This window comes from Cnephaeus nilssonii, assembly GCF_951640355.1.
Source record: "Cnephaeus nilssonii genome assembly, chromosome: X".
NCBI classification, from domain to species: domain Eukaryota; kingdom Metazoa; phylum Chordata; class Mammalia; order Chiroptera; family Vespertilionidae; genus Cnephaeus; species Cnephaeus nilssonii.
The window spans coordinates 62,390,753-62,412,952 of record NC_137071.1 but is presented as its reverse complement, the minus strand read 5'-3'; the positions used below and the strand labels follow the sequence as shown (position 1 = coordinate 62,412,952).

Sequence of the window (22,200 nt, the reverse complement as noted above, 5' to 3'; positions counted from 1 at the left end):
GAGGGAATATGCAAATTGACCGTCACAACATCACAAAGATGGTGGTGCCCATAGTCACAAGATGGCGGTGCCCAGTCCCCTCAGCCCCACCAGAGTCCCACAGTCTTTTCAGCCCAACCAGAGGAGTGGGACAGGCACACGATGGTGTGGCCCAACCCGACCTTAGCCCCCCAGCCGCCCAGGGCCAGCCCTAGGTGCAGGCAAGCCTCGGATGTCAGCTGCCCAGCCGCCCAGGGCCAGCCTGAGGCACAGGCAAGCCTCACATGGTGGCTTCCCAGCCACCCAGAGCCGCCCGAGGCTCAGGTAACCAGGGCCGGCCGAGACTTGCACTGCCGGCAGTGGCAGCAGCAGAGGTGTGATGGGGGCGTTGCCTTCCCCTGATCACTAGGTCACCTCCCGCCCCTGAGGGCTCATGGACTGTGAGAGGGGGCAGGCCGGGCTGAGGAACCCCCTCTCCAGTGCATGAATTTTCATGCACCAAGCCGCTAGTATTCACATATTATCCTATCTAATAAAAGAGTAATATACAAATTGACCATCACTTCAAGACAAAAGTTGGCAGCCCCTATGTGGCCAAAGATGGCTGCCCCCATGTAGACACAAGATGTTCGCCACAAGATGGCTGGCATGGGAGGGCAGTTGGGAGTGACCAGGGCAGCAGGGGGAGCAGTTAGGGGCAACCAGGCCTGCAGGGGAGGGCAGTTGGGGGAGAACCAGGCAAGCAAGGTAGGGCAGTTTGGAGGGACCCAGGCCTGCAGGGGAGGGCAGTTGGGGGGATTCAGGCCTGTAGAGGAGGGCAGTTAGGGACAATCGGGCCAGCTGGGGAGCAGTTAGGCGTCGATCAGGCTGGCAGTGGAGTGGTTAGGGGTGATCAGGTTGGCAAGCAGAAGCAGTTAGGGGCAATCAGGCAGAGGCAGGTGTGTGGTTGGGAGTCAGCAGTCCTGGATTGTGAGAGGGAAGTCCGACCATTGGGAATGGGCCTAAATGGGCGGTCGGACATCCCTCAAGGGGTCCCAGATTGGAGAGGGTGCAGGCTGGGCTGATGGACACCCCACCCCGTGCACGAATTTCGTGCACTGGGCCTCTAGTATAATGATAATTCCCCCACCATCAAAGCAATACAACTTACTGATATATAAATAACAAACATTTGCTATTAAGACTGAAAAGAATTACCTCTTGTTTTATGTTGCTGCCTCCTGTTTCTCTTGTTTGTAATGGTAATATAATTGTCAGTTTTGCTCCTGTGTCATCATTTAATATATTTTTACAGTTCCTACTATGTGCAAGAGCCCTTGCTAGATGTTAAGGAAAATACAAAAAGGAGTGAAATATTTTTTGACCTGAAGATATTTGTATTCTAATAAGGTAAGTAAATGCATACTATTCTAAATAAAATTGACTTTCTTCACATTTTAAATTTAGTCCCACCAGGACCCTGGTTTCATGTCTGTCTTTCCTGCTTGCCAGTGAATTGCCTGAAGGCAGAGATTGAGTATCATTGATTTTCCAATCCAAGCATTGAGATCAGTGTCGGGCATGTAGTAGATGTTTGCTGTTTCATGTTAATCCCTATTTTAAATCCTTTAATTTCTCCTTATTGCCTTAAATATAGAATTCAACCCCTAAGCATGGTAGGTAAGCCCTTTGTGATTTAAGTCTGCACTGTCCTGTGTAATAGCTACTGCTATGTATTTTGAGCACTTGAAATGTAACTAGTCTGGACTGAGATGGGCTTAAAAGTAAAATACACAGATTTTGATGACTAGTATATGAAAGCAATGATGTAAAAGGTTCCATTAATGTATATTATTATCTTGATTACATGTTGAAATGACATTTTGGTTAAATACATTTTATTAAAATAAATTTCATCTTATTTTTGATTTTTAAAAATATGGTTACTAGAAAATTTAAATTACATATATGGCTTGCATGTATGACTCATATTTTTGTTGACAGATGCTCAAGCCCCCTGTCTACTTCCTTCCCCTGAGTTGCCACATGCACTTTGTTTCCACCCTTTAAAAATTCTCTTTGCTGTGTTCCAAAAGCACACACTAAATTCCTGCTTTAATACCTTTGCAGCTCTGCCTGGCATACTGCACTCTCCTTAGCATAGTCCATTAGCAAAGGCCAACCCACTGCACTCCACCTAAGACTACTCCCTCCCAAGACCTATTTTAGATACCCTGTGTTTATAATACCACATTATCCTTCACAAAGCTTTATGTAGGACACCCCCTCCCCACACACACACACTGTGTTGTATTTGTTAGTTCACTTCTGCCTCTTTTAAGACTGGGACTGACCCTTTCTGAATTCCTGCATTGAACACAGTTTCTGGTTTAGCATAACTCTTAATTTTTGCTGAACAAATACAAGAAGTACCTGGTGGCTGAATAGCAAATCTAAAGGGAAACTAAGATTTTTTTCCTCTGAATCTGGATGATAGCTTTAACCCAACCCACCCAAGAGTCCCACCACCATCAAGAAGAAGTCCATAATGGGCCAAAAAGGCTGCTACAACCTTTCACACACCCCAAAACACCCCCCCACACACACACACACAAAAAAAAAAAATAAATAAATAAAAGCACCAACTCCAAATAGAAACCACTACAGAGTTTCCTGTAAAACTATTAAATAGTAAGCATTTATTTTTGAGAGGTTAACTTTAATAAAACAAAAAACTACTTGTGTTATCTGGTCTTCACTTCAAGGTCAAAAGGCCATGGGAAAAGAACTGCCTCTTATAAACAACTGGAAAAAGCTGTAGAACAGTGACAGTGTCTTTTCAAAACAGTCATTAATTCATTTTTTATCAGTAACATAACTTTTCACTGGAGGTTGTCAGGTTGGTTCTGCAATTCTGGCTTCATCCTTTGTCCTCAGAAAGGCTGGTAAAGTCCCTGGTAACCAGTACCGAAGGCAGGCGCCTGGTTTAGTTGAACAGTGTAATTAGCAAGTGCAGTTCCTATGGGTTGAGTCCCATAGTCACATCCAACAAAATGCTCACCGCCGCCGTAGTTATTAAAAATTGGCTGGTTACTGTAGGCATTGTAGAAGGGGCCATATGCTTGATCAGAATAATTAAAGCCTTGGTTGCAGGGTGAGATATGAACTGGAGCAAGCACCATGGTAGGATTGCCGACATCTCCACTCACCCCGTAAACACCGGGGTCGACTCCGCAGGCTCCATAAACATTTGGGTCGACTGCAATGGCCCCACAAGCATTCGGGTCGACTCTCACGGCCCCATGAGCATTCGGGTGGATTCTCATGGCGACATGAGCATTCAGGTGGACTCCACAGGCCCCGCCAACACTTGGGTTGACTCCGACAGCCCCGTGAGCATTTGGCCCTGTGGGGGGCTCTCCACCCCCCGAGGCATTGTCTAGCTTGGGAAAGGGAACATCTCTTCCTCTCCTCAGTGGTATCTTTGGAGTTTCATTCTCAACAGCAATTTTAACTTCACACCGCCTGGAGCCCAGGAGATGGTACCTGGTTTCTAACAGCTTCCTCACTGGGACTTCATCAGTATAGGTGATAAAACAGAAAGATCGTCTTTCGTTTGTTTTCGGACAAACTGGCAGCTCAATATGCTCAATCACTCCAAATGTCCCAAAGTACTGTCTAATTGTGTCTTCTGATGTCTTGGGGTTCACCCCGCCCACAAAAACCTTTCTCGGAGGGAATTTCAGTTCTATGGCCTGAGCCTTTCTAAGTTCAAATTTCCTGCCCTCCACTTGGTGCTCTTTGACTTGCAGCACCTTCTCCACGGCCTCATTATCTTCGAAAATCACAAACCCGAACCCCCTGGATACTCCAGTTTCCGGGTGGGTTTTAATAGTGAAATCGATAATCTCGCCATATTGGGACAAATAGTCAAAAAGAGCTTCCTTACTTGTATTGCGGGAGAGCCCTCCGATGAACATTTTCCCGGGGAGGTGCTCAGTCTTGCTGGCCTCGATGCGGAAGCCCTCGGGGAGTTTTAAGTTGAGTTTGCTTATGGCCTTGGCAAGAGCATCCATTTTCGGAGACGGCTGTGGTGGCTTTTGGAGAAAGTGCACCGGAGCCTCAACTGCCACTGACGGACCCACAAGGGGTCGCCGGGCAATGGACGTAATGACGTGGGAGCCCTGCGTGAGCGAGCGTGTCAACTTCTTACAGAGAAGGGCGGCTTGTCCCTCGTTTCACCGAAGCCGTGATTGCCGCACAGAAGCTGGCATGCTGCAGCTTTTCTCTTTTTTGCATCAAAGGCACTAGTCTCCTGCACACAAGCAACTTGTTCTCTTTGGGAAGTAGCCATTTTAACATTTTGTTAAACTCGTTTCTTCTTTCAGGTAGACCTGAACGTCTGAGTGACCACTTGTTCAATGCATCCTTTAGGCTATTTTCGTATTCCATGGGCGTATTGGGGGGCAAGGATGAAAAAAAGAGGAGAAGAGGAGGTAGACTAGAAAGTAGATTATAGGGAAAGCACCTTCCTATGCTGAAGGGGTCTAAAAAAGTATTTTAAATAACAGCAATGTTGAAATATAATTTACATACCATACACATTGCCCTTCTAAAGTTTTTCATGTATTTATAGAGTTGTGTGATATCCACAATCTAATTACCACCATTTAATTTTAGAAACCATTTGTCCCTCCGAAAAGAAATTTTGTGCCCCATTAATCAGTTGCTCCTCATTTTCCCCTCAACCCTCCCAAATCATGCAGTCTGTGGCCTTCTGTGTCTGGCTTCTTTCACTTAGCCTGTGTTTCCTATGTTTTCTCATGTAGTGGCATGTTTCACTATTTAATTCATTTTTTATTGGTCAATAATATTCCATTGCATTGATATAAGACATTTTGCATATCCATTTCTCTAAAATAAAATTTGAAGGCATTGATGATGTTACAGTATTCCACATCTGTTTCATAATTAAAATAAGTATCAGGGATTTTTCTTACAGTCCTGTGCATTTCTGAATTCTGGTACCATCAGTCAGTATGGATAAGATTAGTTACAATTGCCTAGACTGTTCAGATGTTATTTAATATTAACTTAACCACTCCTTCCATCTGAAGACAACAGATCAAATCTTCAGTGCTCAATTTGTCTACTTCCAAGTGGGTATCCCATAGCCCCGGCATTGTTCAAGGGCTAGCTGTATTAGCTTTTGGGTGAAATGCGTTTTAATTCCTCCACAGAACCTCCCCATTGGCTCTGTATATACTTGTAGCCAAATAGTATTCCATTGCATGAATTTCTGGAATTACTCATTTTGAAACAACAACAAAACCCCCAATCCTACTGTTAATAATAACGCCTGCCTATTCTGTCTGCAAACATGTGTACTCACCATCATTTGTAGATAAGTGAAATGCGACTGCGTTTTAAAACTAACCCTCAGTGAAATTAATCCATAAGGAAAATGAATCATTTCAAAACAAAGGTAAAAGTAAAATCTTTAAAGAAAACCCCTAGCTTACACTTTAATTATAAACTATTTGAAGCCTCAGCTACTCCCACATTTTGATGCTATTCTGCATCCTCCTGTCTTTGTTCATTATGAACTTTCTTCCCTAAATGCCTTTGTTTTCTCCTCAGCCAGCCACTATGTTCCCATTCCATCTGTCTAACCCTTATAGCCTCCTCTCCAAGTGCCTCCCCTCTGGAGCCTCTCACATGCTTTTCTACATCTTCATCAAGGAGCTTATAATTCAGTGATCTTCTTACAGACTTTCTTAAAAGTCTCGACACATAGCATAGTACACATACTACTTGGCATATTAAAAAAGAAAAACAAGGAACTCATTAAATACTTGCTGAAATAAACTAAGCAGTGGAATTCTGAGGGCCACAATTTTAAAAATCCTTGGTCTCACCAGACTCTGGGTGGATAAAGCAGTTGCAGATTACTTCCTGAGTGCTGATCTGTCACAGTTTTGGAGATCTGACCTATCTTTCCCATGGAAGAGGCTACAAGTTTGAAATTTTCTTATTTCTGGCTCACTTGTAAGACAACTGACATAATATTGGAGTAGGCAGAGTTCCCTTAAGCTCCTACTTTCACGGGAATGAAAACCTTAGGGAAAATTATATCCTCTGTGTGTCTCTAAACTAATTAGACACCTTGATGGCTAGTTATATATCTGTGGCTATTTTTAGGCCATGGCTGATGTCATAATTTTGACCCAAGTATGGGCTGCTTAGCTTTATTCAATTATCTGGCTACAACCTGCACCCATCACCCCAGTCCTGGCCTTACAAATGCATGCCCTTGGTCACAGAGGCTACTGGGTTTGCACATGTCAATGAATCAGTAAAAAGACTGTTCTCACTTCTGGATATGCAATTCAAAGCATTGAACCTACTGATCTTGGGTCAATAGTGTCACCTTGGTACCTGAAAGACAATACATTATTACAATAATTGCTTTTGGGGAAATAAAACGGAAAATTTTTGAAAAAGATTATGTTTACTTCTGCCCCCCCCCCCCAATGAAAATAATTGTGTTTGCTGAGGCACTCTCCTCCCACACACATCACACATGCCCCGTGATCTTTAAGTGCCTAAAATGTGTCCAAGTAACTCCCTTTTCACTCTGATGTCTGAATAAATTAAAACCTGTGCTATTTAGCTTGAGTTTTCCATGGCAATGTTGCCACAGGACTTAATGTATATTTTAGGTACTGAAATACTGTCATCAGATTCCTAATGTTAACTTTCCTTGTGGAGCAGTGCAGTAACAATAATTCTGACTAGCAGTTCATTCTTATTCCATATTAAATCAAAATACATATATTATTGAACTGAAGTAACTGGAGATTTCTTTGTTGAGAAATGAATAAATGAACGAATGAATGTTAGGTACCCAGACAGTTACCAAAGGTATTTTACAATGTGGAATGCCTATAAAAATAAACACTGTAAATCAAAGAATAAATGGCACAGAAGCTAGGGATATAAAATAAGGATTTGCTGCTCTTGGGGTAGGGGGACCAAGTGCTGTAATACATGTAGGCCATCATAATTTTTGTATTTTAGGGAATATGGGATACTTGATTTGGGTTTGTTTTACTGTGGTCTATATCATGCCTGCAGTATTTATAGCTCTTAATTTGATCGTCCCTTAGACATTAGTATCTCATTTATAATTGTTGGAGAATGGGAGATAAGATGAAGGATGACATATGCCTTTAGAATTAATCTGCCTCTCTTATCCTGGGCCTCAACCTTGTTAGAAGGATGCTGAGGGACCCATAAATCAGAAAGTTAGCCTGGATGTATCCTGATTTGGTATGCTGGCATAGACCTGTCTCTGTGGTAATATGTTCTTTAATGCTCTGTTGAACCTGTTCTCTTTAGTGAAATGAAAATGCATGTGTTTGACATACTTGGTATAGTTGGATGTTTGATAAAATGAGATTTCCCTTACTCTTTTTCCTCTTCATTTTCCATAGAAACTGCCAGTGCCCATTACTTAAATTAAGTTGCGAGTGCTTGCAGATAGTTTGAAAAATGATCACTTAGGAAATACTGTTCTCTACTAACTTTGCATGTATGCAAATAAGTGATCTAGCTGAATGTAGTACATTGGAAATGGACTAAACATTAATTTGACATCAAAACTTTTTAATAACAGAATTCAGCTGCTGGACTTCTGCCTAGATTAGACTGATTTCAAAAGCCCTGTTTTCCATCTGCAGAAAAGGCAAATGTGCCCTGTTGTAGGAAGACAGAATACACTTGTCAGTTTCAATATCTGCTGACAAAGACACACACAGGTATTAAAACATGCATTTCTCCTGGGAATATAGCATAAAATAGGCACATCAATTATGCTAATCTTATAGACTCAATTTTAAGGTTTTTTGAAGATTTTGTTTTAAGAAGTATTAGGAGAAAAGAAGACTCATTCTCTTCTTTCACTATGCACTGAATATGTAGTGTATGGTAAAGGGAAAGCTAATGTGATTACTCTCTGTCTCTCAGCCTTCCTTAGGAGCGTTGTCATTGGGTACTTCCCAAGTCTATCTGGTTGCTGGTTTGGGTAGGATATACCACAGAAAGCATGGGAACTCATTTCCCAAGCACATATGTATGCCTAACCTGGAGAATATTGAACAATAGTGTGACCTTATATTTCCCTCTTCACTTCCTAATTAGCTAATATCATATCAAAGAATTAGGGGTGCCTATGGATGAACAGATAAAAAGACAAATTGCAAAATTCATAAAGGTTGCAGCCTATTTTGATGCTTTTGCATTATTTAATTACTAATTTATTTTTTTGTGACTTTTTTTGGTAGAGGAAAAGAGCTCTGCTTGCCAACTCTTTTTTTTCCTTTTATAATAGTGATTTGGTGGATAGGCTTTTGTTGGATTTTTTTCTTGAATTAATGGAATCTGTGTTGCTTACACAGGAATTTGTAAGAATCATAAAGTTAATCATGCTTGTGTATGAATCATGCAAATGTAGAATTTAGATATTATTGTCATACAGATAGATATGAATGCACATCAAAATCAACTTATCCTATATAATATAAGGGTAATATGCAAATTGACCCTAACAGCAGAACGACTGGTTGCTATGATACGCACTGACCACCAGGGGGCAGACGCTCAACACAGGAGTTGCCCCTGATCGTCAGTGTGCTCCCACAGGGTGAGCTCTGCTCAGCGGCTATGAGAGCAACGACAGTGGAGGGAACCACTCCCACCTCCTCAGCAGGGCTAAGGATTTCTGACTGATGGCTTAGGCCCGCTCCCTGAGGGCTCCCAGGCTGCCAGAGGGATGTCTGACTGCCAGCTTAGGTCCAATCCCCTGGGGAGTAGGCCTAAGCTGGCAGGTGGACATCCCCCGAGGGATCTTGGACTGCAAGAGGGCACAGGCTGGGCTGAGGGACCCCCCTGAGTGCACGAATTTTTGTGCACCGGGCCTCTATTATACTATAAAGAAGTCTGTGCAAATAATGCTTATTGAAGACTTCTAAAGAATCTCTGATTTCTTTTTTCATATACTATTTAATTTGAACTTCTTTCCAGTCATTTTTTCTGAGTCAATGAAACATCTATATTTAAATAGTCATAGACTCTGGATCTGCAGCCTAAGAAATAAAAGTACTAGGTATAGGCTTTATTTCTGTAGTACCTTTCTTTTTGCTCATAAACAATGTTTCACATATATCCTCTAGAGAAAGATACACTGACCAATAATTTCCAGTTGCAATTATTTTATGAACATAATTACAAAGGAGAACATGCTTAAAAATCAAAATATACAATACTTGTGCCCCATGTCTAATTCTCTTCCAATTACAGTCCATACAATAAAATCAAAGCTATTCATAGAAAGAACAGTTGCAGAGTTAGAGAATTACAGAGGTTTCTAAAAAAAAAGCATAGGGCATATGGAAAGGCTTCAGGAATGCAATCAATACCAACTGTGGTAGTATCGAGACTAGTCTGACAAGAGATGGAGAAACAAAGGCTAATGCTGCTCCAGTGAAACACTTGGCTCAGGTACTAAGATAAGAGAGGATTTAGGCATATCTAGAACTAGAGGAATTTGAGATTAAGAAAACAAATACAAAGTTAAAAATGATGTTTTCTGGACCAAAACAGAAAGGGGAAGATAAACACTGTGTCTGTTGGTGAGAAATATAACATGGTGAATCAGTATTCAGTTGTAAATTAACTTTAGCTCTTTTTCTGTGTCCTTTGGCAATGATTTGCTTCTGTCTAGAAGTATTGTCTGCATTAAGTGATACTGGGTCAACAATCCAAATACCAAGGGTTTATACCCACCCAGTTGTTTTCTGCTTACTTGTTCATATGAATATTAGGCTTTAGAATTCTGAACAGTTTAGTTCCCAGTACTTTTAGGGATGTGGGAAGAAACAATCCTTACCTAGCAGTTTTTTGTTTGTTTGTTTGTTTGTTTGTTTGTATGTTTTTGTCTGCCAATATCCAGTTCATTTTTCACCAATATGGACTCTTGGCTGCAATCAACTACACGGGCTTGTTGTGTTGTTTCTTTTTCTTTTCTTTCTTTCTTTTTTTTTTTTTTCAGTATCTGGTAATAAAGGCTTTATTTTTTTCTTGACAGTTTACTATCCAAAGTAGCTATGCTTTCTCCCAGGAGATATTGTTCCCTAATAGATTGTCTATTCCACCCTTAATATCCATTCCTAGGCTTGTCAGAAACTGAGCTTAATGAAGAGTGTGGCACTTGTAAAAATCCAGTGTTTAAAAATTCAGTGTTTTCAAGTATTCAGCCAACATGTAATGAGCATCAGGCAGAAAGAGGGGGATAACAGTATTAGTCAGAAAGAACAGTATGCACAAAGACTTTGATTTGTTCTAATGTTGCAGAAGACCAAGAAGACTAAGGACGCTTCTGAGGAAGTTGGAGGGACACTGTTTAATAACGCCAGCGGACTCAGGGAGCAGTCTTCCAAATCTGAGTGAAGGAACACGCATGGGGCCCTCCCTTATATCTCCCTCCCTGTGCTCTTTGTCCCACAAGCATGGGTCATGCTTCCGGTCCTTTTCTCGGGCCTTTCAAGAAGGCCCCCAGGTATTGAGGGTCTCCAGGCCATATCTGGTGGTCTGGCCTGGCGACAGAGTTAGGAGCCCTCCCTCTGGGCAGTGCACTGTCCACAGTCCAATGGCCTCTGTAACCGGTTCTGCAAGACCAGTGTCTGGGAAAGAGGTAGTGACTTAATTATAGGTTATCAGGAATGTACACTGAGCTTACTGGCCTGGATTCAGATCACTAGCGCCAAATATCAGGGCTACATTGGAATTAGCCCTTTTAGCCTCCTCACTAAGAGCAACAGTGGGGTATCTTGTGTATCATTTACATGGGGGACATATGATGGGAAATGGAGTTGGAAATTTTTTGCAGTATGCAACAAACATTTTTGAACTCTCTTATGTGCCTGGCACTGTACTAGGATTTGGGATATAGGATGATTAGAATACTTTAATGAACTAACAGTAGGATGGTGATAGGCTTGTAAACATAAGCTTTGTTATAATGTAAATACAGTCACGGAGGTAAACACAAGTTGTTTTGTGGGTAGAAGAGGGAGCTCCAGTAGTAGCTGGGAGGCAAGAAAGTGTAAGATGATTTGAGAATTGAGTGAGAAGCCACAGGAGGCCAGCACTAAAGCCCTGAGATGCTCCAGCATTTAATGGACCAGAAAGCTTTTCACAGTCAATGGAGTTTATGGCAACTTAAAGTTGAAACCTATTATTTTGTCTTTAGAACGATTTAGAAAGTACCTCCCTTTAAAGATTCAGAAAATTATTGAACTATATAGTCCACCTTATTTAATTGATCTCCCCTATAGAGTATGATATTATTTGCATAATAACCTCTGTGTATCTCTGTGACCACATATGAATGAGCCAAAAATGTATGGGAGCATTTGAATTAACATTTATTTAAGTATAGGACATCAAAAGCAGAAGTAATAAAGGGAAATTTTGATGTATGAGACTTCATCAGAATTAAATCATTTGCACTTCAAAGGACACCATTAAGAAAATGAAAAGAAAAGCCATAAATTGGGAGAATATTTTCAAATCATGTAACATTGAATAGTAGACTTGCATTGAGAGTATATAAGGGGCAGTTTTATCTCTCTTTAGGTGGTAGCTGCTGCTGGGCTTCGGCTTCCATTTGGCAGAGGGTGAGACAATGTGGACAGTGGCCGCAGTGCCCTGCGTCTGGCCACCGACAGCCATGCACAGTGGCCCAGATGTAAGCCATCAAGTGTGAGGTGGCGGGAGATGGAGCTGTAGGCAAAACTTGCCTACTGATCAGTGATACAACCAGTGCCTTTCCTGGAGAATAAAGATGCACTGTCTTTAACAACTATTCTGCCAGTGTTATGGTAGGTGGAAAACCGGTAAATCTGTGCTTATGGGATACTGCTGAAGGAGAAGATCATGACAGACTATGTCCCCTGTCCTATCCACAGACAGATGTATACTTAATTTGCTTTTCTTTTGTGAGTCCTGTGTCATTTGAAAACGTTCATGCAAAGTGGTATCCTAAAGTGTGACACCATTGTCCCAATAATCCCATCATCCTGGTGGGGACTAAGCTTGATTTTTTAAAATATATTTTTATTGATTTCAGAGAGGAAGGGAGAGGGAGAGAGAGAGAGAGATAGAAACATCAACGATGAGAGAGAATCACTGATCGGTTGCCCCCTGCACACACCCTACTGGGGATTGAGCCCGCAACCCGGGCCCGCACCATTGACTGGAATCGAACCCAGGACCCTTCAGTCCGCAGGCCGACACTCTATCCACTGAGCCAAACTGGCTAGGGCCTAAGCTTGATTTTTAGGGATAATAAAGACACCATTGAGAAACTGAAGGAGAAGCTGACACCCATCACCTGTTCACAGGATTTAGCCATATCTAAGGAGATCAGTGCTGTAAAATATGAGGAGTGCTCAACTATCACACAGCAATGTCTCAAGACAGTGTTTGAGGAAGCTATTCAAGCCATTCTGCACCTGCTTCCTGTCAAAAAGAAGAAGAGAAAATACTCACTCTTGTAAATGTCTGGACCCCTCTCCCCTGCTGCCTGTCCCTTTGGAACCTTTGTACACTTTGCTAAAAAATGATGGTGACTTTGCATAAAATACCAAGTTTTTGTTACAGATTAGTTTTTCCATTAAACCATTTTGAACCAATCAGTAATTTTTAGGTCGTATTTGTTTAAATTGTAAGTGTTCCAACTTTCACATTCTATTAAATTTAGCCCTAAGATGAAAAAAAGGAAAAATAAGTATCTAAGGAATATTTACAATTCTATCATAAGAAAACAACCCAATTAAAAAATGGGGGAAAGATATTAAATAGAAATTTCACCAAGTATATAGAAATGGGCAATATGTACATGAAAAGATGCATGACATCATTAGTCACTAGGAAAATAAAAATTAAAACCACAATCATATACTTCTTCAAAGCCATTTGAGTGACTATGATGAAAATACATGATAATAATATGTTAGGATTGTGGAGAAACAACCCTCATACATTAATAATGGGAATGTGAAATGGCAAGCTGCTTTAATAAAAAGTTGAGCTATTTCTTAAAAAGATAAACATATTTATAATATGACCTATGACCTCACAAATGTACCCTTACAAGCTACCCAAGGGAAATGAAAATCTATGTCTTATACTTGACTGTACGGCCATAATATTCATAATAGCTCAAAAGTGGAAAAAATAAAATATCTATGAACTTTGCCGACCCCTTCCCTGGCCACAGGCCCTGCATGACTCAGCACCTGGACTCTTCGATGATAGCAAAAATGGGGAGACAAGGAAACAACCCCCAAAGAAAGAAAAGGTAGTCTTACCAGAAAAGGAACTAAATGAAAGTCATTCAATATATCAGAAAAAGAATTCAAAGTAAGGGTCATACAGTTCATAAACCAGATGGATGAGGAAATCAACAACTTATGTAAGAATCAAGAAGAACAAAATGGCCGAAACCGGTTTGGCTCAGTGGATAGAGCGTCGGCCTGGGGACTGAAAGGTCCCAGGTTCGATTCCGGTCGGGGGCATGTACCTTGGTTGCGGGCACATCCCCAAGTGGGGGGTGTGCAAGAGGCAGCTGATTGATGTTTCTCTATCATCGATGTTTCTGGCTCTCTATCCCTCTCTCTTCCTCTCTGTAAAAAATCAATAAAATATATTTTAAAAAAAATAAAAATAAAAGAAGAAAAAAAATGATATAGCTACAATAAAAAACACAATGGAAGGTTTCAACAGTAGACTAGAAGAAGCAAAGGACTGAATTAGTGAATTAGAAGACAAAGCAGAGAAACACACTTAATCTGAACAGCAATTGGAGAAAAAAAATAGAAAGCAGGAGGAGAGCCTAAGGGAGCTTTGGGCCAACATGAAATGTCTATGAACTTGTGAATATATAAATAAATGTGGCATATTCATATAATGAAATATAAAAGAACAAAGTAATACTACTACATGAGTGAAGCTCAAAAACAGTATTGTGTGAGAAATCAGTTATAAAATCGCACATATTGTATGATTCCATTCATATGAAATAAAAAGGATATCTATAGAGACACAAAATAGAATACTGGTTTCTTCTGATGGTCTGGGAACAGGGAGTGACTGCAAATGAGCATGAGGAATTTTGGGGGGATGTTGTAATGTTCTAGAATCAGATTATGAGATGTTTGCATAATTCTATAAACATACTAAAGTCATCAAGTTATACACATAAATGGTTATGTGACATGTAAATTATCCTATATAATAAAGACATAATATGCAAATTGACCCTCATGTCCTCACACAAATGGCCGCCCCCATTTGGTCAAAGATGGCCACCCCCATGTGGTCAAAGATGGCCACCACAAGATGGCCGGCAGTGGAGGCTAGTTGTGGGCGATGAGGCCGGCAGGGGAGGGCAGTTGGGGGTGACCAGGCCAGCAGGGGAGGGTAGTTGGGGGCAACCAGGCCAACAGGGGAGGGCAGTTAGGGGACACCAGGCCGGCAGGGAAGGGCATTTGGGGGGGACCAGGCCTGCAGGGGAGTGCAGTTGGGGGCAACCGGGCCAGCAGGGGAAGGCAGTTGGGGGCAACCAAGCTTTCAGGGGAGGGCAGTTAGGGGCAACCAGGCCAGCAGGGGAGGGCAGTTAGGGGCAACCAGGCCAGAAAGGGAGGGCAGTTGGGGACAACTGGGCCAGCAGTGGAGGGCAGTTGGGGACGATCAGCCTGGCAAGGGAGGGCAGTTGGGGGTTATTGGGCCAGCAGGGGAGGGCAGTTGGGGGAGATCGGGCCAGCAGGGGAGGCCAGTTGGGGGCAACCAGGCTGGCAGGGGAGTGCAGTTGGGGGCAATCGAGCCAGCAGGGGAGGGCAATTGGGGCAAGTGTGCTGGCAGGGGAGCAGTTTGGCGTCAATCAGGCTGGCAGGGGAGTGATTAGGGGGTGATCAGGCTGGAATGCAGAAGCGGTCAGGGGCAGTCAAGCAGGCAGGCAGGTGAGTGGTTGGGAGCCAGCAGTCCCAGATTGAGAGAGGGATGTCCAACTGCCGGTTTAGGCCCGATCCTTGAGGGGTTCCAGATTGGATAGGGTGCAGACTGGGCTGAGGGACACACACCCCAGTGCATGAATTTCATGCACCCAGCCTCTAGTACTTTAATAAACCTGTTTTAAAAAACAAAACAAACATGTCCGTGTTAAAACATGCCAGGGCTCCCCAAGTGAAAATAGCATAAGTGAGAATTAAACAGTTCATTATATTGGAATGGTTACAAAAATAAATATTGAAGTATGATATAATCATCATAGAAAATTAAACATTGGAGAGTTTACACTTAAAGTTGAAATGAATTCCAGCTATTCTGGAATTAGCTATCCTTTTTTGAGCATCCTGAATTATATTTACACTAGAGTCCCAGTGCATGAAATTTGTGCAGGGGGGGGCGGGGTTGTCCCTCAGCCCAGCCTGCACCCTCTCCAATCTGGGACCCCTCGAGGGATGTCCCGACTACCCTCTAACAATCCAGGACTGCTGGCTCCCAACTGCTTACCTGCCTGCCTTCCTGATTGCCCCTAACCGCTTCTGCCTGCCAGCCTGATCACCCCCTAACCACTCCCCTGCCAGCCTGATTGATGCCTAACTGCTCCCCTGCCAGCCTGTTTGCCCCTAACTGCCGTCCCCTGCAGGCGTAGTCAACCCTAACTGCTGTCCCATGCGGGCCCGGTCACCCCTAACTGCCCTCCCCTGCAGGCCTGGTCCCCCCCAACTGCTCTCCATTTCAGGCCTGGGTCCCCCCCAACTGCCCTTCTCTGCATGGCTGGTCACCCCCAACTTCCCTCCCCTGCCGGCCTGATCCCTCCCAACTGCCCTCCCCTGCTGGCCATCTTGTAGTGGCCATCTTGTGTCCACATGGGGGCAGGATCTTTGACCAAATGGGGGCAGCAATCTTGTATGTTGGAGTGATGGTCAATCTGCATATTACTCTTTTATTAGATAGGATAGAAGCCTGGTGCATGGGTGGGGGCCAGCTGGTTTGCCCTGAAGGATGTCCCGGATCAGGGCGGGGGTTCCCTTGGGGTATTGGACGGCCTGGGCAAGGGGCCTGTGGTGGTTTGCAGGCTGGCCACGCCCCCTGGTGACCCAAGTGGAGGCCCTGGTATCTGGGGTTTATTTCTCTTCTACAATTGAAACTTTGTGGCCTGGAGCAGAGCCAAGCCTTCTGCTTGCTCCGTGGCAGCAGCCATTTCTGTTGGGGTTTATGTATCTTCTGTAATTGAAATTTTGTAGCCTTAAGTGGAGGCCTGGGCTGGCCAGGGTGTGTGGAAAACTTGGCTTACTCCATTGCTGGGGTCAACCCTAGCCTCCCGCTCTTTCCAGCTCCATGGCTGCCGCCATTTCTGTTTGGATTTGTTTACCTTCTATAATTGAAACTTTGTAGCCTTGAGTGGAGGCCTAGACTGCCAAGGACAGGCGGAAAGCTTGGCTTCCTCCATTGCTTGGGAAACCCAAGCCTCCCTCATGCTCTCTGTGGCTGTAGCCATCTTGGTTGGGTTTATTTGCTTATTTGCTCCTGATTGGCCGATGGGCGTGGCTTGTGGGCATGGCTTATGGGTGTAGCGGAGTGGTGGTTAATTTGCATATTACTCTTTTATTACATAGGATTCTAGTGTATAAATATATTGTTCTAATTTTCTTCATGCTTTTGTGTTTTCAACCCTAGAACTATTAAAGGAAGATCTTAACATGAATTAATGTTAAAAAGCAAACCTTGGATTCTATCATAAGATAATTTTTATTACATTTTCATAATATATTTGAAATATTTTACATGTAAATACACACAATTTTGCTTTTAGATACATGGAATTCGTTTAAGTTCTCTAGACTAACTTAGGAAACAGCTCCAAATATCTCACATTTGATCTATGTTGTAGAAGGAAATATATGTTGTTTATAGAGATGCAACATACATATTCTGGAGTGTCCCTGTCCAACTGGAAGAGTGTAATGGGAATTTGTGTTGAAATATAATAGTTGTGAAGCTTTAAAATACTTATCTCTGTGTATACTATGGAATAAATAGAGTAGTTGACTTTTTAAAATTATTCTATTTTTCAATTACAGTCAACATGCAATATTAGTTTCAGATGTACAACCATGTGATGAGACATTTATATAATTTACAAAATTATCACCCAATAAATCTAGTACCTATCTTGACACCATATATAGTTCTTAGAATATTATTCACTATATTCCCTATGCTATACTTTACATCCCCATGACTGTCCTATAACTACCAATTTGTATTAGGTAGAGCTGAAATGTCCCTCATTCTTGGTGGAGTAGCTTAATGTGTTAAGTGACCAGCCTGTTTTGTCTTCCAGACAGAAAGTATAGTGTCAGTCACCGGTGACTGACTGGGCACTTAACATGTTAATGTAGTAGATGTTCTATATGGCCCAGTAGAGCAGCCTTCTGATTCACGTAAGCTGTGCACTCCAGGTGCACCCTCCATGTGGGCTCTGTGCACCCTGCTGTTGTAATTGAACCTGGGTAAATGGGAGAGATTTTCCCCTAGGCCAATCAGCTGCCAGGACTGGTCCTGACCACCATGGAGGATCTTCTGTGTAGGTGCCAACCCCATGGAACAGAACTGACTTTAGCTGAACCCACCTCTTGAGTGTGTCACTGGTGGTTGGGTACTATTTTGGTGTGGTCTGAAGCTGTCCACAGGCTGTTCTGGCTCTGGGGCCTCCTGAGAGGTGCAGGCCAAGGCCAGCTGCTGCCTATGCTCTGCCCTGTGCCATCTGACAGGAGCTACAAAGTGGTCTGCAGATGGCTGCTACTTGTGCTGGGCTTGGAGGTGCCCAGGAAAGGCCAAGCTGCTGCTAGTGCGAGGCATGGGGCCTCTTAAAAGTGGTACAGGGCATGTTGACACCCAATGTTGCTTTTTTGAGAGATGAGCCAAGATAGGTAGTTTGTATGGAAGAAACGCTGGAAACAGCTTGGGTGGGCACTCAAGTTGGCTGTCATGGGGTGTTTGGGAATCACCAGAGTGGAGTGGTCCATCAGTGTTGGCCAGGTTGATGGAGATTCAGATATGGTGCCTGCCTGCTTTACAGGGGGAATGGAGGTAGAGAGCTCAGCAAGGAACCATGATCTCTACCAGCCCTTCTGCCTGGGAGAAAGCTGTTCCTCCAGCCCTCGCCCTGATGCTATTCAATTTAGGTTTCCCCCGTGTGTCCAAGGTGCATTTTGAGCTGCTGCCCCAGCTCCTGAGGTCAAAGTGAGTAAGTCCTAGTAAGTCCCTATGCTGGCCCTTTAAAAGGAATGACTGGGACTCCAGGAGTTTCTCCCACCACCACCACCACCCATTTCATTCAGCCACAATCTCTGCTTTTTTAAATGGTTGCAGCCACTGTGAAAAGCAGTATGGAGGTTCCTCAAAAAATGAAAAATGGAACGGCTTTATGATCCAGTCATTCCACTTCTGGGATTTAACCAAAAAAAAAATCCACCAACAGTGCACAAGGGTTCTCTTTTGTCCATATCCCCGCCAACTCTTGTCTGTTGATGATAGTCATTCTGATAGGTATGAGGTGCTATTTCATTGTGGTTTTAATTTGCATTTCTCTGATGATTAGTGACATTGACCATCTTTTCATATGTCTATTAGTCATCTGTTTGTTCTCTTTGGCAAAGTGTCTATTCAGGTCTTCTGCCCATTTTTAATTGGATTATTTGTCTTTTTGGTGTTGAGTGATATGAGGGTTTTTGTCATTTTTTTTGTTGTTGAAATTTTAGATATTCACTCCTGAACAACTGATTTTTAAATTACAGTTCTAAGGTGAAAAATGAATTTGGAATTATTCAGTAACCATTTAAAAAAATCCTAATATAAATATTGGAAAATAATCTGGTATTTTGTTACTCCAAGGGCTATTAATGCATTTTAGCCACCTTACTGTCAGTTGAGTTCAGTAATCTTTTGGAATGGAGGTTCTGAGTCTTCCCTAGTGGAGGTATATTTTTTCTTACTTCATTGTAGCATTTTTGTAGTTACTGGATTTTGAGCACAAGAGTGCACCTAGCAACAGCAAAATCCTCTCAGATAATTTTGTGAACACTTAAAGAGTTTTGAAGAATATATATAGAAAACTATTTTCCTCAAACAGAAGTTCAGAAATCATCACCTATGGCAACAGAAAACAATAAAAAAACACACACCCCTTTGTTTAGTTTTCTATTAACAGAGCAATACGTGTAAAATAATAACTAAATTGGATGCCAAATAATTTATTGAATTGCCCACTTCTCACTTTGTTCACTGAGGTTCAATAGTAAACCCTCTGAAGCCTCATGACAGAGACTTTCTAGCTTGCCAATGTCTAATTCTAAGGAGGTGAGTAGGATGCAGAAAGAAAGCTGATTTTTCTTCACTTTAAGGAAGAAGGGAGAATTTCCCTGAATCAGGTTTCTGTCTTGGTTTGTTTTGAATTAGATGTCTGCTAGGTTCATCTGTATTCCAGGAGAATTTCTGAAGAAAATATACCTATTGTGCACAGTCTGACATATACATATCTGCTGATCAAACAATGGAGCCACAACATAGCCAAACTATGGAATCTAATATCTAGTCATAATGTGGAATTTAGAAGGTGAGAGTTAAGATACTGGTCATTGTAAAGATCCTACTTCAAACATGTTTTGATTCAGAAAGATGGTATAGAAGAGTGTTAAGATTTCATAATGTAGGTTCTTTTTTCAAACATTTAGTTGGTTTTATTTTTTCAATACAATTTTTAATTTTAGAAAAATAGACTTTCAGAAAACTCTCAAAGATAGTAGAGTTCCCAAATACCCAACACTTTATTCCACCCTGTAAGATGTTAACATCTTACAGCACTATGGTACATTTGTCATAACTGAGGAGCCAACATATGTACATTACTATATTAACTAAACTCCACAATTTATTCAGCTTTCACTCATTTTTTCCTGATGTCTTTTTTTCTGTTACATTTGCTTATCGTGTCTTCTAGTTTCCTCTGGGCTATGACAGACTTTCCTTGATTTGATAACCTTGACAATTGTGAGGAGTACTGCTCCTGGTTAGGTATTTCGTGAAAGATCCCTCAATTTGGATGTTTCCAATGTGTTTTTTGTTGTTGTTGTTGTTGTTGTTGTTGTTGTTGTTGTTTTATGGTTAGACTGGTGCTATGGGCTCTTGGGAGGAAAAAACATAGGAGAAGTGCCATTCTCATCACACATCAGAGTATGGGGACATGCAGTCAGTGTGACCTGTCACTAATGATCATTTTTTGGTTTGTTTTTTATTTTGTTTTGTTAATCCTCACTGGAGGATATTTTTTCCATTGCTTTTTAGAGAGAGTGGAAGCAAGGGAGAGACACACACAGAGAGAAACATTGATGTGAGAGAGACACACCAATTGATTGCTTCTTGATTGGTTGCTTCCTGCATGCACCCCGACGGGGGCCAGGGATCGAGCCTGCAACCTAGGCATGTGCCCTTGACTGGAATTGAACCCAAGATCCTTAAGTCCACAGGCCGACACTCTATCCACTGAGCCAAACTGGCTAGGGCCATGCTTTAGTAATTTTAAAAGTATGTTCTTTATTGAGTGATTTTAGAATGACATTTTAATTTCATCTTGCTTTTTGTCTAAGAATAATATCTTTATCTGAAAGAGCCAAAAATATTTAACAGTTTACTTAATCTGCTTTGGATGTGAGGTTCAGTAGTGCTTGTCTCTTTTTAAAAAGTCAAGATAAAATTATGAGTTTATTCTCAGCATGAATATTTGTATGCCATTTGATTATTTCTTTTCGTGATATAGCGATGTATGGTTATAAACTTATTTATTCTTTAAAATTACTACACCTGTTCTTTGCATTTTGGCTGTTCTTCTATAGGTCTATGATAGACTCTTGGCCTAGAGAAGGCACTGAATGGCCATGCTCCTGCAGCATGACATAGGACTCGAAGGTGATCCCTGGTCTAATATTAGGTCTCTTATTCATGTAGAGCATCCCTCCAGGTGAGTAACTAGAATTATCAGTTGAATCCACCTTTCTGGAATCCCTATGATGACCCAAGTACATAGAAGTGCTTCTCTGAGTTAATTTTAGGGTAGTGAATTGACTTATTTTTATAAATAGCAGTGATCATTTTACTGCTGGTGGGTGCACTATTGTGCTCAATGCAAGGCAATATATGTAGAGAACTTGTAACTTGTTACTGTCAGAAATACATGCCCACCAGGATTGCTAAATTCATTCTTAACCTACCAAATAAATCTTTCAAAAGATTGAATACAGTGTGTAGAATTTAAATGCCTTCTCTGCTTTTCTGGGATTTTATACTAATGCAGGAATCACTCAAGGTTTTGAAATTGCAAGACTTCAGTTAGATTGACAGTTTATCTTCAGTGAACCTGGGGAGGGCTGAAGAGGCCTTTATGCTAACCATTAAACACCTTTGTAATTTTTTTTTTGCTTTTGCTTTTGTTTGCAAGGTGAGAGCACAATTACTGCTGCATGGCCTGTTAAAGTGAGAGGTAGGTAGCATGAGGCTACAAGATTAACAACAGTTGTCAGAGGACAGATAGGGAATGAAGCAAAGACCCACTGGTGACTGCTCCTGAAATCAGTTTTTTTTTTTAATGGGGGTCGATGTGCAAATCTGGTATTTTTAGGGGCATCAGCAATAGCTTTGACTTGAATGCATTTCTCCTCTTAAACTCTGTTCTGATGCAAGTAATCGATATTGTAGTTTTGGCGAAAAAATCTTTTTTGACAAAAGCACTAAGATTGATTACCTAGATCAATACCATTTTTAAGAACAATTCATCAAGATTGTATTTAAACAGAGACCATGATGCATTTAAACTATTAATAATACAAACCTTTTCCCCTCCTCTTCTCCTTGTGGATTATCTGTTTCTCGCCCCCCCCCCCCCCCCCCCCCGCAACAGAGCAGTAGATTTCACAGTAGAGTATAATGTCACAGTTTCCTAGGGGTTAAAATAAGATAGCAGTTCTTCCAATTTTCTCCTCTCCTCTCCCCTGTTGTCCTCACAGCTCTTTGTTGTTCCTACTTTGCAAATAAACCCTCGGTTGTTCTCCCAGTACT

General features: G+C 41.9%; 1 pseudogene across 1 annotated transcript; it reads left to right on the top strand.

Moving 5' to 3' along the window:
- Positions 1 to 4,128: 4,128 nt before the first annotated feature.
- Positions 4,129 to 12,578, top strand: LOC307095315 (ras-related C3 botulinum toxin substrate 1-like; annotated as a pseudogene). The gene is made up of 4 exons: positions 4,129 to 4,207; positions 4,347 to 4,454; positions 11,773 to 12,127; positions 12,362 to 12,578. The product of its transcript is annotated as a ras-related C3 botulinum toxin substrate 1-like (transcript).
- Positions 12,579 to 22,200: the final 9,622 nt, after the last annotated feature.